Source organism: Apium graveolens, chromosome 11, assembly GCF_009905375.1.
Source record: "Apium graveolens cultivar Ventura chromosome 11, ASM990537v1, whole genome shotgun sequence".
Taxonomy (NCBI): domain Eukaryota; kingdom Viridiplantae; phylum Streptophyta; class Magnoliopsida; order Apiales; family Apiaceae; genus Apium; species Apium graveolens.
The window spans coordinates 160232280-160237910 of record NC_133657.1 but is presented as its reverse complement, the minus strand read 5'-3'; the positions used below and the strand labels follow the sequence as shown (position 1 = coordinate 160237910).

The 5631-nt window shown below is 35.9% G+C and overlaps 1 non-coding gene across 1 annotated transcript; it reads right to left on the bottom strand.

The window, feature by feature from the left end:
- Positions 1-998: 998 nt before the first annotated feature.
- Positions 999-1105, bottom strand: LOC141699531 (small nucleolar RNA R71). Its single transcript, XR_012565984.1, has one exon. It is a non-coding gene; the product is annotated as a small nucleolar RNA R71 (small nucleolar RNA).
- Positions 1106-5631: the final 4526 nt, after the last annotated feature.

Here is a 5631-nt window from a genome sequence, read left to right as displayed (position 1 = left end):
TTGATCACTCAAACACTTAGTCTTACAAACTGCTCAAAACTTGAAAAAGTTTTGAGATTTACATTCAACCCCCCTTCTGTAAATCTCATTGTTAGTCCACTGGGAATAACAGTGTCTATTCAGCTTCTATCTCTTTTGTGGATGTCTGGTAGTAGGGTATTCATACAACGAAAGTTGGCGTTTACTAGTTTCGTGTTATCTGATTAGTTGTCATCTCCATTGCATGCTAAGGTTAAGAACAATGACTTTGAATGAAGTAGTAATGAAGTTAGAATCCCATGTTTGTCTCATATAAGTAACTCAATCTCAATTCTCTTAGTTAATGTTAGTTAGTATAATCCCTTAGTTTAATAAAAAAAACCAACTTGTTATTTGTCTTGGCATTGAACGATAGCCATATCATTGTTGTATAAGTGCATCAATTGAATTAAACCTAAACCAGTCTTTGTAGGAACGAACTAGAAAGAATTCTATATTACTTACGAACACGTATACTTGCGTGTAATTTTAGCGCGTGTTTTTGCCCTAACAAGTTTTTGGCGCCGCTGCCGGGGACTTGGTGTTTATTTTTAGTTTATGTGCTTGACATCATTGGTCGTTAAAGTTCACTGACTAGGATTCTAATACTTTCACGGTTTACTTGTTGTGTTTCAGGTACTCTAGTTTTTATTGCAATGGGAGATCCGGCAGCAGCAACGAAGGCGTTGATGGATTATTCTCAACCAAAGATCAATGACATTCAATCTAGCATTGTCAGGCCAGCTATCGCAGCTACTACCTTTAAGATCAAGCTTGACATTATTCAGATGGTCCATAACTCAGTTCAGTTTGGGGTTCTCACATTAGGGATTTCATCGAGATCTGCGACACCTTCAGGTTCAATGGTGTTTCTGAAGATGCGGTAAAACTGAGATTGTTCCCATTCTCTCTGAGGGACAAGGCTAAGAGCTGGTTACATTCTCTACCAGCTAGTTTGATTGCTACTTGGGAAGACAGCTGCAATCAGGAATGCTCTTACTCAGTTTGCGCAACAATCGGAAGAATCTCTATGTGAAGCTTGGGAGCGCTACAAGAAGATGCTTAGAAAGTGTCATCATCATGGCATTCCTGATTAGATGATCATTTATTGTTTTTACAATGGTTTGGGAGCACAGTCTAGACCCATGCTTGATGCAGCATCAGATGGAGCATTATGGGCAAAGAGCTATGAGGAAGCTTATGGTCTAATTGAACTGATGGCTGCTAGTGAATATGAGTATTAAACCCAGAGATTGCCACATGGCAAGGTAGCAGGAGTTCTTGAAGTGGATACAGCTACGTCTATCACTGCTCAACTAAAAGCGTTGTCTATGAAGATCGATTCTCTCGCTAACTATGGTGTTAATCAGATAACCAGTATTTGTGAGTTGTGTGCAGGTCCGTATGCGACGGCGCAATGCGCTATATCTAGTGAATCAGCTCATTTTGTGAGCAACTTTCAGAGATCGCAGCAACCAGTTCCAGACACTTATCACCCTGACAACTGAAATCATCCTAACTTCAGCTGGAGCAATAATCAGAATACGATGCAACAGCCATTCCAACAGTTTGGAAACAAGAAATTCAATCCTCCTGGTTTTCAGCAACAATTTGCACCAAGACGACAACTCCAATTTCAACAACAAACTCATGGAGGTGCATGTCTATCTTCAAATGAAAAATTTGAACCGGAGGAGTTGAGGCTTATGTGTAAAAACCGGGCTCTTATATGCCAAAGCCATGCTATTTTTATCAAGACTCTGGAGAACCAAATAGGGCAAATTGATAACGCCTTATTGAATCGACCATCAGGAATGCTTCCTAGTGATACAGAAGCCAATCCAGGAAAGAGGGAAGTTAACGAAAAGGTGAACGCCATCACCTTGAGATCTAGAAAGGTCGCAACCCCCAAATTTAGCAAGACGAAGAGTCTGAAAATTTTATCCAGAATGCAGGTGCATCTGCACCCTTGCCAATTCCATAAAATAAGGTTGTAGCTGGAAAAGTGGTGCAGAAGGATGCCGAGGTGGAATCAAGGAAGAAAACTGTGGAACACAGTCCTCTTGAGGGTAATACAGGGGAGAAACAAGTCTATCCTCCACCTCTTTTTCCTAAGAGGTTGTAGAAGCAGAAGTTGGATAAGCAATTTGTTAAGTTTCTGGAGGTGTTCAAGAAACTTCATATCAACATACCTTTCGCTGAAACTCTTGAACAGATTCCTAGCTATGCGAAGTTTATAAAAGGTATTCTCTCTCGAAAAGTGAAGCTCGACGACTTAGAGATCGTTGCTCTTACGGAGAAATGCAGTGTAGTTTTGTAACAGAAATTGCCCCCGAAACTTAAGGATCCTAGAAGCTTCACGATTTCTTGCACTATTGGAAACTTGTTTTTCGACAAATGTTTGTGTGATTTGGGAGCTAGCATCAATCTGATGCCCTTGTCCATCTTCAAGAATCATGGTCTACCTGATCCAAAACCTATAAACATGTCCATGCAACTGGTTGATCGGGCTATAACTTATCCACGAGGTATAGTGTAGGATGTCTTGGTCAAGGTGGACAAACTCATCTTCCCGACTGATTTCGTAATTCTGGATTTTGAGGAAGATAAGAAGATTCCCATTATCTTGGGAAGACCATTTTTGGCTACAGGCAGAACTATGATCGATGTGCAAAAAGGAGAGCTTACGATGAAGGTTCAAGATCAGAATGTCACTTTTAATATGTTAAAGGCAATAAAGTTACCCACATATAAAGATGAGTGCTTTAAAGTATAGCGGGTTGACTCTGTCGTGAATTCGGAGCTTGAGCAATTGCCAAAATCAGATACCTTAGAAAGAGCCTTAACAGGGGAATCAGTTATTAAAGATGAAGAAGAAGCAGAGCAACTGCAGGTTTTGAATGCACCTCTGTGGAAGAGGAAGTTGGATATGCCATTCGATTCTCTTGGGTTAGCAGAGCTGAAAATTTTTCAGGAGCATCTCGAGCCGGCTATTGAAGAATGTAACGCCCTCCAGACCTGGGGTATAAGTCTGGGGGTTACTAGCTAATCACCAAACATGTACAATCTGATTAATAATTAATAAAGAAATGAAACTAAACCCCTTTAACACTAACCACGATCTTTTTAGGTTGAAGTATGAAAATAAGAACCACTAACTACTTTTATTACAAACCAAATTCAAAATCTCACAAACTCTCTTTATTACAAACCATTATTTAATCATTTTTAAACAAAGTTCATTTTTTATTCAAACACACACACTAACTATCTACACACCACCTGTTCGGGCAAATCAAAGCTTTCTTCCTGGATTGGGATCAACACCTTGGGTATGAGAGGATCCCGAGGCTTGACCCGCTTCTTTACCACTCGAGTCCTGATGGGTTTCATATTCCTTCTTAACTGAAAACAATAAGGTGAATAACAACAAAAAGGGTGAGCCAAAATTGCTCAACAAGTCCGCAAAATATAAATAGTGTTAAAGCAACTTAAATGAATCTGTAACCGAGGTATATCTGCAAAGATATAACCCCACGAGAATAGAAAGAAGGCCATTACTGGTGAATACAAATGAACTAAACTGGACTCAAGTTCACATCTATACCCTGCTAATCAGCCAGGATACAGTGCAGATCTATATCTCACTATATACATCCCGTCGGGCACCCAGGCACTACGGCCCATCTCAAGGCACTGGTTATGTCCCGGTCCTTAGGATTAAGTAAACTTAATCCCCAAAATATTATTATCCAGTCCCTGGAATAGCAACCAGAACAATCAGTATGCTTTGATATATTCTAATCACCGGAATATATCAACAATTGTAAGTAGCAATTGGAATATGAATAATAAAGTCAAATGAAAAGGATAAATCAAGAGTCGAAATGAAATATGAACAAGAGAGTCAAAAGAGTGCAAGCGTGATAAGAATCTGAAGGAAATATCACTATTCTGAAAATAGAATAGGGGAGAAACTTGCCTTCTGCACGACTCACTGCAATTAAATAACCTTCGTCTATCACCTACTCAACCTGCCTTGCGGGCTTAGCTTCTGTTAGCACAAATAGACTGGTTAAGTTAGTCCGTACTTCAATTGCATCTTAAATTGACTTCATATCGTTCATATTATCTACCCATGCGCTTATGACTGACACGTATATTATATATTAGCAGATAAGACCCGATTAACCACATAATACACATAAGCACATAAGCACATAATCATTTTTATAGTTAAAATAATTTTTAGAATCAACATTGACTCGCTGATCGCTCCACTGATCACCATCTGCCTCATTTCCCATTTTTCGGAATTTTTCGGACTCTTCTCGGCACGCATTTCGACTGATAATCAAACAAATAACAAATTCAACTAATTTCTAGAAGAAATTAGGTCTTAATATTATTTTTAATGAAAAGAATTCATTTTTCTGAGTCAAAGGGCTTTCGTTTTGCTCAAATCGGACTAACGGTCTAATTAATATTGATTAAACACTGATAATTTAATTTATTACCCAATATAAATAATTATTACAAATTTTTAAACCCTAAAATAATTTTTAAATAATTATTTAAGAAAAATCAAAGTCAAAAATGGTTTTTCTATAATTTTTGGAATTAAAATGAATATGTTATGATTTATTGAAAATTATTTGATTGATTATCGAAGTAATTAACCCTTTTTTAAAATAATAAATACTAAATAATTAATAAATAATTATTTAATAATTAATCCCTAATTATTAGGATTAATTGCAATTTATTACAAATATTTACAATTTATTATTACTTACTCGATTAGATTGATTATTTACAAATAAATAATCGATATAATTAGCTGTTACGATAATTATCTAATAAATAAATTATTATTCGAATCATATTCCAACTCAACGATCAACTACTCGTATTTCTACGAGTTACTCGCATTTCTCGCATAATTATTGAACTACTACGATAATTTAATCGATTATCTGTATTTAATTATTCGCTACGAATAATTATTTTGATATTCTTCAAATAAATAACTATCGCTCGAATAATCATACTCTAATTCATCGTTCAATTACTCGTATGAATACGAGTTACTCGTTTTATTTAACTAATTATCGAATCTTTAAATAATACTATTCGATTAATTTTAATCCTTAATTATTAATTAATTACTTAATTACTAAATAATAAATAAATAGATAAATAGTAAGATAAGTAATTAAATAATTAATTAAGTAACTAAATTCGAATTTCTAAATTAAGAAAATAATTTAGGAATTATTAATAATAATTTTCAGAATTTAAATCCAATTTTTTTAATAGATTTTTAGAATTAATAAAACTGATTTTATATTTTAAAATAAAATAATTTTCCAGAAACAGTTTTACAAAAATGATTTTGGGGAAAAATGAATCAAAACCGGGTACAAACCGGGTACTGATTCGGGTTGGCAAGAACAGGAACGGGTCACCGGCCGGTCTAAACTCCGGCGACGTTGCCCAGTTTCCAACGACCTTAATTCAGGCAGCCCTGAGGTTATTTGATCTTGTTTTCATAGGGTTTTTGATCCTTATTCTTGCAGAAACTCAACCCCCATGGCTAAAAATACAAACGAT